This window comes from Danio rerio, chromosome 12 (genome assembly GCF_049306965.1).
Source record: "Danio rerio strain Tuebingen ecotype United States chromosome 12, GRCz12tu, whole genome shotgun sequence".
Lineage (NCBI taxonomy): Eukaryota > Metazoa > Chordata > Actinopteri > Cypriniformes > Danionidae > Danio > Danio rerio.
In genome coordinates this window covers 45,627,139-45,640,784 of record NC_133187.1, presented here as the reverse complement: position 1 = coordinate 45,640,784, position 13,646 = coordinate 45,627,139, and the positions used below count along the sequence as shown (strand labels likewise).

General features: G+C 33.7%; 1 protein-coding gene and 1 long non-coding RNA gene across 6 annotated transcripts in view; one reads left to right on the top strand and one right to left on the bottom strand.

Moving 5' to 3' along the window:
- ptprea (protein tyrosine phosphatase receptor type Ea) overlaps nt 1-13,646 on the top strand; it is a 197,129-nt gene that overhangs the window by 122,062 nt on the left and 61,421 nt on the right. The gene's annotated exons all lie outside the window — the stretch shown is intronic.
- Nucleotides 7,984-12,109, bottom strand: LOC137496843 (uncharacterized). 2 transcript variants are annotated; one of them, XR_011017471.2, is made up of 6 exons: nt 12,054-12,109; nt 10,701-10,804; nt 10,508-10,578; nt 9,123-9,307; nt 8,660-8,957; nt 7,984-8,339 (listed from the first exon to the last, which is right to left on the bottom strand). It is a non-coding gene; the product is annotated as an uncharacterized lncRNA (long non-coding RNA). The 2 variants fall into 2 exon arrangements; XR_012388175.1 differs by having other exon boundaries at nt 10,512-10,578.

Below are 13,646 nucleotides of genomic sequence, written 5' to 3'. Positions count from 1 at the left end.
TGTTGGTGGTGTAATGGTGTGGAGGATATTTTCTTGGCACACTTTGGGTCCATTAGTACCAATTGAGCATCGTGTCAACACCACAGCCTACCTGAGTATTGTTGCTGACCACGTACACCCTTTATAACCACAGTGTACCCATCTTCTGATGCCTACTTCCAGCAGGATAACGCGCCATGTCATAAAACGCGAATCATCTCAGACTGGTTTCTTGATGAGTTCACTGTTCTCAAATGGCCTCCACAGTCACCAGACCTCAATCCAATAGAGAAACTTGGCATCATGGATGTGCAGTCGACAAATCTGCAGCAACTGCGTGATGCTATCATGTCAATATGGAGCAAAATCTCTGAAGAATATTTCCAGTTCCTTGTTGAATCTCTGCCATGAAGGATTAGGGCAGTTCTGAAGGCAAAAGGGGGTAAGGTGTACCTAATAAAGTGGCCGATAAATAATCTTTTTTTTTTTTTTTTTTTTTGGCAAAATTAGGTGCAGTTTGACAAACTTACAGCATCAACATAGTGTTCATCCTTTTCTAACAAGCAAATACTTATGCTTTTTAAAAATGTAATAATTTATGTGGTCCCACTTTATATTGTCCTTAACTAATATGTACTTACACTGAAATTAATAAACTGTTACAATGTACTTACTGTCTAAATACATCTGTTACATTGTACTTGTAATTATGATTGATATCTGTAATTAATTTCTGTAACTCCATTTATAATTACACTGTTAACTATTTCTTACACCGTAACCCACCCTTAAACGTACCCAGACCACCAAACCTGTTTCCAACCCTACCCGTATCTCACCTCAAGAGCACCAGAAATGTTCTCCAACACTTTACGTACTTTGTATTTATATTTTGATTAACGTACACAGTAGTTAAGGACACTTAATAAAAATTGGAGCTATTTATTTTCTCGAAATGTATATGTGACCCATATAGCAGCTTGCAGTTTATTAACACACTGGAACTGCAGAGACACAGATTCGTCAAACCCATTTGGGAGTCCATTGGCTGCCGTAAAGTGTGGCGACACAAGATTTATGTGTGTCACTGATTTTGCCCCACTTACTTTAACAATTCCCCGCTGTGGCCTTACAAAACACACCAATGTGCAGGTGCTAAGTGTGTGTGTGTGTGTGTGTGTGTGTGTGTGTGTGTGTGTGTGTGTGTAACTGCACTGTCATTAAGGGGATGCTTGTCCCCGCTGTGTCCTTGAATGCATCTCACACCCAGGAATCTCCACCGAGACGTCTAGAAATCCCTCAGGACAAAAACCACATGCTAAATTTCAAGACTCTGTGTATTTATATGCATGAACTCACATGCTGTCCACGCGTGCATTATCCGATGTTATATATAATGTGCTCAGCGTAAATGAGTACACCCTCATTTGAAAATGCATGCTTTATCCGTTTCTTTAACAAAACATGCAATGAAACACAAATAAATGCAAATAAACCTACATATTTATTTAACAATATTTATTTATTTACTTATCAAACATTTTTAAAACTTCTTTACTTATTTACTTAATACTTCTTTATTTATTTACTTGTTTATTTAATTGTTTTTACATATATAATTACTTATTTAATGACACATTTACTAAATTACATAAGTTTTTATTTATTCATTTTTTACTTATATATTTACTTATTTACATAATTATTTAATAATTCATTTATACATTTATTTACTTATTTACATATTTATTTGATTATATTTTATTTCTTATTTATGCACTTATTTATCTAACTATTTATTTATTAATTCATTCATTTATTTACCTACTTATTTAATTATTTACTTATTAAACATTTTACATTAAACATTATCTACTTTTTAATTTATTTGTTTACATATTTATTTTCTTATTTGTCTATTTACTTATTTACCTAATTATTTCTTTATTCATTAATTTAACATACCGTATGCCTCTTGGGAGTGGAGCTGAATAAATGTATAATCTGTAAATCATGCATTTTGCATCCTGAAGCACATGTCAGTGTCCAGTAACGCGTAGTAAACATTTTGCGGTTGCGTTTTCAAAATAAAAGTCCCACATACTAAGTTAAATATAAGCTTTAAAATAACTAATTGAGGCAATGACCAAGTTTTCATGGAAGTCAGTAATCGATTAATTTGCCTCAATCTGAATAAGACTATAATATGATTAAGGTGTTTACAGGAGTTGCTCTTTGAATGTTCCTTTCATGATTAAGGTCGTTGTTTCATCAAGCTATCCACATTTCCTCTGGAGTTTTATGTAATTTCGGGTGTTTCATTTTTAATTTGTCGACTTTAACTGCAGTTTGGCACTTTTAATTTCATTCAGGAACATTTCATGCATGCCTCCCATGATAAACGAGTTACTGGATGCGAGTATGAACTGCTGGAAGAATTTGATACCGCATGGCGTATGGGGTGAAAAAAGCCTCTGCATTTCATGATGCAGGTGTCTGTGGTCCTTCATTGACTCGGTAGGAGCAGAGAATAGAGTCAGCTGTTTGTGTATAGACTCTCCTGTCACAAAATTTGGTGAAAATCCCATCTGGCAATAGTTTGATTGCAGTGTTACTGTACTGCGCTTCAGTAGTGCGACTAAAATCAGCATACTCCACATGTCTAAATTCCATTTCTGTTTGGTACGATTATGACCTTAATCGGATTAAATTAATCAAGAATCATTTGTTTACACGATAGTTTTCACACGATTGTTTTCATGTTAACACGATAGACTCTTAATCAGACTATTGATTTTCATTATAGGGCATGTTTAAGGTAAGTGGTTGCAAACTATTTATATGGGCTGAATTCAAACAAATTAAATTGAGGACTCATGGCGACGCAGTGGCGCAGTAGGTAGTGCTGTCGCCTCACAGCAAGAAGTTTGCTGGGTCGCTGGTTTAAGCCTCAGCTGGCTCAGTTGGCGTTTCTGTGTGGAGTTTGCATATTCTCCCTGCGTTCGCGTGGGTTTCCTCCAAGTGCTCCAGTTTCCCCCACAGTCCAAAGACATGTGGTACATAGTGTATGAGTGTGTGTGAATGTGTGTGGATGTTTCCCAGAGATAGGTTGTGGCTGGAAGGGCATCCGCTGTGTAAAAATGTGCTGGATAAGTTGGCGGTTCATTCCGCTGTGGCAACCCCGGATTAATAAAGGGACTAAGCCAAGAAAATTAATGAATGAATAAATTGAGGACTTGTTTGTTTAAATTGAGCCCATATACATTGTTTGCAACCACTTACCTTAAATTTTGTAAATGCAATAAATATTTCTTTTTTCAGTGTAGATATAAATATATAAATTCAAATGAGTTTTTGAAAAGAAAAAAGAAAGAAATAAAAACATTTTAAAATTTGATATCCTTTATGTTTCCATTGATTTTGTGTGTGTGTGTGTGTGTGTGTGTGTGTGTGTGTGTGTGTGTGTGTGCGTGCGTGCGTGCGTGCGTGCGTGCGTGCGTGCGTGTGTGTGTGTGTGTGTGTGTTTATTATAATTGATTTAATCTCATCTTAATTTGGGTGTACTAATGTTTGGACTTTTTTTAAAGGTTTGGATTTGATCATAGTTTGGCTTTGGCACTGATTAATCTATCGTATATGCACAAATATATTATGGTAAAGCATCCTTTAGAAAATATTATTCTGTATTCTCATATCTGTATTCTCACTTAGCACTATATACAGTTAAATTATTCAATTAACGGAAAGAAGATTTTTTACACATGTATAATAGTTTTAATAACTAATTTTAAATAACTGCTTTGGTTATCTTGCCATGATGATATTTTTCAAGATACTAGTGTTCAGCTTAAAGTAGTGTGAGTTATAGGTAGCTCCAGACGGAATCTGCTGATGTTTTTTGCTATTTCTGCAGAGAATTTTGGTGAAAATCTTTTGGAAGTATTTTTGGAGTTATTTTGGAAGTATCATAACTAAAACTTTAATATGTGAAATAAAAAATAATGGATTTTTAACTTTAATTTTTTTTTTATTTAAAAAGCAAATCCAATTAGATTCACTTTATTTGGTAAACAAAGCAAGTCTCTCATATAATATATCTACTAAAAGACAGAAAATATTACTGTACAAACTGCAATGTACATAAATCAGATGAACATTTTCACATTCAATAATAAGTAAATAAAGGTTTATTTATAGAGCACCTTTCCCAGACATTGAGTAACAAAGTGCCTTACAGTAAGAGAAAACAAGTAAGAGAACACATGACAATAAGAGAAGGCATGTTAAAACATATTAAAACTAATTAAAAATCCAAATACAAAAACACTAATACTGTTAAATAAAAGCTTGACCAAAAAGGTGTGTCTTTAAATGCTTTTTAAAAAGTTCAACTGATCCCAGAGTTCTCAGTGCTGTCGGGAGAGAGTTCCAGAGCCGTGGGGCCACCACATAGAAGGCACAGTCACCTGTAGTCTTAATACTACTGTACTTAATTTAAAAACTGAATAAATATAGATTTACACACATTTACTCAAGTAATTAAGCAGAATTAATGATGGGCTAAAAATCTGTGGAAAATCTGCAGAATTCTGCGCACAGATTCCGTGTGGGCCTAGGCTTACTGTAACTAGGTTAATTAGGCAAGTTAGGGTAATTAGGAAAATCATTGTATAGGATGATTTGTTCAGTAGACAATTGAAAAAAATATTGCTTAAGGGGGCTAATAATATTGACCTTAAATGGTTAAATAATTACTGCTTTTATTCTAGCCAAAATAAAAAAAGACTTTCTCCAGGAAAAAAAAAACATATTATAGGAAATACTGTAAGAAATTACTTGCTATGTTAAACAATAAATTTGAAATGTTTGAAAAATAAAAATAATTAAATTAAAGGCAATATATGCATACCTGTGATTTCCAGGCCTCGTAGTGGATGAACCAGAGAGGGTGATTTCTTCTCATTAAATCTCTGCCATCATTCTCTGTGGGCTGCAGGCAGCTCCCGGCTCTTTATTAATTGCAGTGGGATGTTGTATTGACTCTAATACTCCTGCACTGTCTGCAGTCCAGCCTGCTCTAGGAGACGGTGGAAAAATGCAGCATTTGGTCAGGCTTTATCACAGCGGCTGATCCAGAGAGCACTTTATTACAAATATAGGCTGATGAATAAAGCAGGTTACCTAGGGAAAGGCTGGTGAACACTAGTAATGCAACACTTCTGTTTGTTTTTAATGCACAATCAAGTTGCAGCTTATATATTTTATATACACTCAAAAAAGGAGGTTTGCTGTTGTTCAAACTACTTTTTTAAAATCAGCAGAAACAACTAAGTTCTTGATTTTTTTGGGGGGACAGCTTAATTGTTTTATGTTCAATCCACTAAAATTTGTAAAACCTAATTAGTTAACTCGCTGGTTCGAGTCTCAGCTGGGTCACTTGGCATTTCTGTGTGGAGTTTGCATGCTCTCCCTGTGTTGGCGTGGGTTTCCTCCAGGTGCTCCACGGTTGGGTAAGCTAAATTGTTCAAAATGTATGTGTGAATGAGTGTGTATGGGTGTTTCCTAGTGATGGGTTGCAGCTGGAAGGGCATCTGCTGCGTAAACTTGACGGTTCATTCCACTGTGGCGATCCCTGATTAATAAAGGGGCTAGGCCAAAAAGAAAATTAATAAATGAATGAATAAGTTAACTCAAATCCTTCATGTTGTCCTAACACAAATTAATTTTGTGGATCCTAATGTTTTTACAGTGTATTATCAGGTATATTATAACTTTAGTAACTTATTTTAATTATTTAATTAGTTTTCAACTATTTTTGTTCGTTATAAAATGTTTAACTGAATATTTTTTGTCAGTTTGATGGATGCAAGTTAAAATGATTAAAAAACGTTAAGTTGATTCAACAATTTTTTCCCCAGTAAGACTTCAGCTCAATATGACATGGATTATTTAATATTTCATGATATAAATATCAATTTATTTTAGTGTAACAGACTGTTTCTGTGTCTCATTAAATATAAATGAGATGTTGACCCCTGTACTCTTTACGAAAAAGGTGGAGCCTTTACAGTCTTTGCCTCTGATACTCTAATATCAAACTACACATGTACTGTATGTGTTTTAAAGGTCCCCTGAAAATAAAATAAAGTGTTTTAGATGCGTAAAATTATAAATATGTTGTGGAGAAGTGAGACTTCTCCCCTCCGTCTCAGACGGCCATTTGTGTTTATGTGGGTACAACCAGCGTTGTTGTTTGTCCTGTTTTATAGGAGGACAGTTGTTAATGGTTATAGGTGTTTAATGTTTTATGTATTTAATTGTCTGTTAAGCAGACGTGAATGTTTCATGTTTAAAGAGATGCTGTTAAGGCAAGTTTAAAGGAGATATACTTTAGATACATACCTAAATGGCTTTCGCCAATTGATGGGCGGAGTCTGGTGTATAAAGAAAGACCCCAAACTCCAGCTCGGGGTCAGTTAACATGGCGAGCGAGCGTGCTGTGGAAAAGCCATGAGCAACTTTCAGTAAGTGGATACTTGTATACAGTGGTTACGTTTGACTTGTTTTTTTTTTTCTGATAATTTTTGCGTTGTATATATTTGTCTTTATATTTTATTTTGTTGATTTGAAACTTTGTAATTTTGTATATATATGTTTGGTACATATTTTTTTTGTGATTTTTAGGGACACTGTATATATATATATATATATATATATATATATATATATATATATATATATATATATATATATATATATATAAATAATTTATTTATTTATTTATTTTTTTTTTTTTGTCTTTTTTTGGCATTCAGGCCTCCCACGCCTTGTAGTGAGCCAACTCTGGGTTCACTCCGTCACATATATTATATTTTATTATATTATATTATATTATATTATATTATATTATATTATATTATATTATATTATATTATATTATATCTTATTTTATTTTATTTTATTTTATTTTATTACTTAATTACTAGTAGTCATAGTATTATTCGGGTTTGTTTGACAAAATTTTCTGGTTATGGTTTAGGATTTTCTTTGATTTTAAAGGAGTTTTAGGCAATTTTTAAGACCAGTAAAGGGTGTTTTTTTTTTTATTATTGTTTTTTAATTAGTATTAGTAGTATTATTATAATTATTTATCTTAAAATTGGCCCAAAATACATTACCTTTCAAATGTCAATACATTACTATAATTTAAATAAATGCTGTTTTTCTAAAAAAATCCTAAAAAGACGTGTATATTTCTACCAGATGATGTTTTTTTTTTTGATCATCTTATAATCAACACATTTAAATGATTTCTAAACAATCATTTGACACAGAAAAAGCAGCAATGAAGTTCTGTGTAATCTGAATCTGAAGATTCTAATGTAAAGTGCAGATATGCCATTCAGTTCAAATTTACAGGAACTCGTGAAAAGTGTATGTTAATCATGCAATCACTAGAAAAATATCTGAAATAGTTTCAGCTTGAACTTCGTCTGAACTTGCCTTACTTTTCACTGCTGTTCCGCCGGTCTCAGTGTTCAAACACCTACAGGATTGTATAAGTGTCAGCCCAGATAGCAAAATACACTCGGGCCAGTTCCGGCTAGATTGTCGCCTGCCGAAGACTTACCCCTCGGCCCAACTCCGGCTGCCGGACTCGGGCCGGATGCCTGTGGACTCACTGCCCGATTCCGGCCCGAATCAAGCGGGCCAGATGCGGCGGCCGTAAGCGAGCCGACGCTGCGCATCCGCGCCGAAATCGGCGCGAGGGTAATGTGCGCTGCGGCCCGGAGCTGGCGCGACTCCGTATTTATACACCTTATAAAACCTTTTGGTATTACATTGGTACTTAATATATGGTATTACAACCATTTGAATTTATACAACAGCAAACACAGGCTATAATGTAAACACAAAGTGTAAGCACTGTGTTTAACCTTTGAATAAAGTGCAAACTGCATACATATTCTGTAACGAAAATAATCAGACAAATGACAAAATAAATAAATGTTAAACGTTTATTAATTGCAAGAAAAAAATAGTACTAAAATTTTATAAATAATTTTGTAGTGCACAAGAATATCAATATAAAAACAACAATAAAACAACACATTAAAGACACACAGAAAGATTTAAACAAAAAATCTAAAAATTACACACAAACACAGATGTTTTTAAAACAACCCTGTTTTCCCAATAGACTTAAATTAAAAATTTGTACAAACAGCTAAATTTTATATAAACCTAAATATAGAAACCAATTTAAGATATAGCAAGAAACATCTTAAAAATACCAATGACAATCCGTAAAATATACAAGTCAAACTTGTAAAAAGTACTGCAGAATTCTGAAGAAACATCTTGAAACATTTTTTAATAAAACATTAAAATAATAATAAACAAACAAACAAACAAACATATATATATATATATATATATATATATATATATATATATATATATATATATATATATATATATAAATAATTGCAGAAGTATAAAGTCAAACTTATTTTTAAATAAACTTGAACAAAATCAATTGCACAAACAGCAAGACATGAGTGAGATGATTATACATTTCATATATATACACGTCTTGTGCAATTTTATATTTATAATTTTATTTGTATTACGTTTATTAAAAATGTATCAAGATGTTTCTTCAGAATTTGGCGCACACACATACATACCTACATACCATACATATATACACACACACATACACACATATATATACATATACATATATATATATAAATGCAAATGAAAGAAACAAATTGTTCAAGTATCAGGGAACATCCTAATACACTTAAAATGTTGTTTAAAAAATAAAACAAAATAGTGATGTAGACATTTGACACATTAGCTTTCTCTTCTTTCTTCCTCCATCCCTGTCAGGGGCAAGTTGTAGCTACCTTGTAATGCATTTTTCCACTTCTTTATCAGTGGCGTGGTATGGACATTTGTCCTCACTCCATCTGTGATTAAAAGATAAACAGATAATTAGTAGTGAACAAGTACTAATGTAAAAAAAAAGAAAAAATTAGGAAAAAAGTAGGCTACCTACGAAGCAAAAAAAAAAAAACAATAAAAAAAACAAATAAACTTAAAACACTTTGAAATTAGCAAGAGCTTGAACTTACCAGTTTCTTCATTTGTTCGGGCTGCTCCTTTAGTTGATTTTCAAGCTTTTCCAAATCAAATTGGCCAAAGGAAGGTCAAATGTGTTTACATCTGGAATTTTATCACGTCTGTTTTGGTTTTGTGAGAATCAGGCCCAGCTGCTGCTTTATGACGTTGCATGATTTTAAAACTTCAGTCAGTCGTGCTAAAAAAAGAAAAATAACAGATTAGTATAAATCAACCTGTAGCTTATTCTCATACAACTTCTGTAAATACAACAGTGGGTTAGACACTGCTGATATTCTCTAGTTGATCTTTACTTTCTAGCTGCATTAAACCTTAACAAATTTAGTGATGTCTTCAATTCTTACAAAGACATCACGAGATGCAATAAGTTATGTCTTGATCTCAAACTGCACTAGAACAAAGACTGTAAATGTTCATAGGTGTACTCCAAACTTTTTGGGCCGAGGGCCAGATGCAAAAAAACAAACGTTGTCGCGGGCCAAATTTTACATACATGACACAGACACACACACACATATATATATATATATATATATATATATATATATATATATATATATATAAATGCAGTTGAAGTCAGAATTGTTAGCCCCCCTAAATTATTAGCCACCGTTTATTTTTTCCCCAATTTCTGTTTAACGGAGAGTTAAACATTTTTTTCCACACATTTCTAAACATATTAGTTTTAGTAACTCATTTCTAATAACTGATTTATTTTATCTTTGTCATGATGACAGTAAATAATATTTGACTAGATATTTTTAAGACACTTCTATACAGCTTAAAGTGACATTTAAAGGCTTAACTAGGTTAATCAAGTTAACTAGTCAAGGTAATTAGGCAAGTTATTTTATAACAATGGTTTGTTCTGAAGACTTAAGGGGCTAATAATTTTGACCTTAAAATGGTTCATAAAAAAATTTAAACCGCTTTTTATTCTAGCCGAAATAAAACATAAGTCTTTCTCCAACATCATTTGGGAAATATTTAAAAAAGAAGAAATAAATCAATGAGGGGCTAATAATTCAGACTTCAACTGTGTGTAGACAGACAGACAGACAGACAGACAGACAGACAGATAGATGGATAGATAGAGATAGATCATAACAAGAACTGCTGCTTAATTGAATGCATGTAATAACGACACCCGGTGGTTATTTATTGAATTACGTTCATTTTTGTATAGCGGGCCAGATTCTATTGATATTTATAAAAAGCCTCGCGGGCTGCAGATGGCCCGCGGGCCGTAGTTTGGACACGCCTGGTGTACTGGAATGTACAGTATCTGTGCATCTTCATGGTGGTCTTAAGATTTCTGCCATAGTCATTGATGGTGATGGTACTTGTGGTGCTGCATTGATTTCTGAAATCTTCATACCTGCCTTTTATCCAGCCTCTTTGTTCCAAGTAATTTTTCTTCATCATGGTATAGATGCGTCTATACTGTCCCTTAATCAGATACATTTACAAAACAAAACATCACTTTAGTATAGTGCCAGGGCAAAACTCACAGGTTGTAATAGATCAATGACAATGTTGACAGTATGTGTTTAAAATAATTGCAAACAAACCTGTTCTGTCTTGAGATGTATGACAGGCAATCATCGTCCTCATCTGTCTACCAGTCAGAAATCAGTTGCATGTGGATGTTTTAGTCGAGCTTCCTCATATGCATCTATAATAAAACATCACATTGTTGTTAACCTCCCGTAAAGAAAAGTTCAAATCCTGAAATACTATCAAAGTTAATTAATGCATATAATACCTATAGTGTAAATAATCAGTACACAGAAGGTTGCACAAGATTTATTCGGAGATTCATGCAGAGTGACAGCCTTATGAATCTGAGACATAGATTTGTAAGATGGCCAAGCACATGCATTATTCTGTACCCATGAAGATTAACCTACCATTGTGAAAAATGTTTGATGATGATAGCCAATAACAATAGACCATTTCAGCTGTTTGTGAAGCAATTAGTAATGTAATGTCTGAAAAGCTCAATTTATGTTGAAAATGTATCAGCAGTTTACAGCTTATAATGGACTTTTAGCACACAACTATAACATGCCTGTTCACGTTCAAAAGAGTGTGCCATTGACTTCTTTGGTCGTGATGTACTGCAAAATGATCTCACTAACCTTTGTTAAACAAGAACAATGAGACTTAACCAACAAATATTGTTACCCATTAATTTAAATCAGAATTTATCACCGTCAATAACATAAAAAACAAACAAAAAAAACATCAAAATCTGCTTTAAGACGTTCAGTTTTACATTAACTGACCATTACAGCTTGAACAAAAGATATAATTGATTCACATAGGCTAACACATATGAATTAAAGTGCATAGTAATATATTTCTCTTGGATAATTTAAAGAGAATAGTAAACAGTCGAGTTTCGATCACTTTTCGTGACTAACTGCATAAACAAGATAAACAATAATATCTTATTAATCCAAAACGATTAGTTTTTATTTACACAATCACAGAATTAATACTGTTGGATAAGTTGTACGCCTGTACAATGATTTTTTTCAACATCCACGGTACTTTATAATGTTAAATCAGGAAAAAAAACACGTTGCCATGTTAGTTAATGGATTCGTCTACAGAAACTTTCTTTAACGCAAAGTTAGCATACACACAAATTCGTTTCATGTTTCTTTAAAATAATTAAAATAGTTTTCAGTTACTACACACGTTACAATCTAACATTGTGTTAAAGGAAAATTAACTTCCAGGCGTGTTTGTAACTGTTAGCGTTAGCATACATTAGCTCCAGTCGTGTTTCTTAAAGCAAGTTACATTTCGTATTAAACTGTTTTAAATTACTAAACGCTGTTACAACCAAACACCGTGGAAATGTTTTAAGCTCTAAATTCGCTAATTATACATTACACAAGCAGTAAAAAGCTTACCTTTCTGACCGGAATTCACGTGAAGTCTTTAAAAAAAAAAAACTTTTTCTTCTTGTGATCTTCGTGCCATGGTGGTTGACAACCAGCTTTTTGGAGCATTACCGCCACCGTCTGGATTGGAGTGTGGATCATGAGTTTAGTCACGCATGTGTTTATTATGAAACCAACTTCTGCTTTGAAAAAAAAAACAGTCAGCACAGGAGCGTGCTATCTCAAAAATAAGCGAATTTTACATAGTTTTTCTCTAGATGACATGTATAATCTATTTATAAATAATATTGTTTTGTTTGCGTCTAAACATTGCGAACATCCACACTAAATATTCTCTTTTTTTTGCTTTCGTACCATGAATATTTTCTCAAATTATCATTAAACGTGGAGCTAACAGATTACTAGATAAATAAAGGACTTAATCGGTTGCCATCAGCCTTAATCGGTTGCCATATGGTTGACCGGAATCGGGCCAGTGCTTTACAGCCGCATCACAACCGCATGTGCGCGAGCGAGCTGCGGGCCGCACTCGGCCCGGATAACACTCGCCGATGCCGAGTCGGAGCCGGAGGCGCCGGAGGGCAGCCGAGCTCGGGCCGATTACTGCCTGCTATCTGGGAGTGGTTTCTTCATCTGTATCGGGTGTCTGTTATGTTATATGTTTATCGCTGCTTTAGTGAATTAGCAGCGGCGCCCACTTGATTTGCTCAATGAAGAGCTTCAGTGTCTGGCGTGGGTGTTTTTATCTCTCTCCAGCAGCACTGATAGCCGAGTCGAGATTGAATGAACTCTCATGGCTCTTCCTGTCCAGAAGAAGCCCACGACGTCTGCCCTCCAGATACAGATACACACTATCAGTTTCTCCGGCTTAGTCTATTTATTCCATCAAGAATCGCTCTAACATTTTCTTTGAGTTTGGGATTGAAGAACAGATTAGGTTGCTGTCTTTTGCAATTATATTAATAACATTAACCTTTCTAATTTTGCTTGTTATGTAATACAATTCTGCACCTTGCAGAAGTGTTTTTAAACCATACTATAGCTGTGCATTAGACTGTTTATATATTATATTATTTACGACTGTTACTGAATTCTGGAGCTTACTGTGATTGTAGGAAACTGCTAAACTAATGTAGTATGCTTTAGTTTTTACTACAGTAAACGTTGTGGTGAAAACTGGTATTGTGTCATTTGTTTATATGGCTATAGTTGTTGTGTTACCATAACAAATGTATAATTACCACAATAGATTAATTACAATACTTTCCTATCAAAAACACCACAGTATTTGCTATAAAATACTTTAGCATTTTTTATAAGGCTTCTTTTTAGAAGGTGCAATAAAAAAATGTGAGCCTCAGGTGTCTTCATAATGTCACAATATGTCTTGGATGATTAATTATTTCATATATCCTGTTTTTTGGGGGGTGGAAGCAGTAACATGCTGTTTCTGTATGTGTTGTTTTAAATGTAAATGAGCTGTTGCTCCCCACCCCCTTTACAGAATTGGGTGGAGCCTTTACAGCCTTTAGCTCAGATACTCTTTACAACTAACTACACATATGTGTTTTAAAGCCTGAAAGCTGACTAAACAAAAAGCAG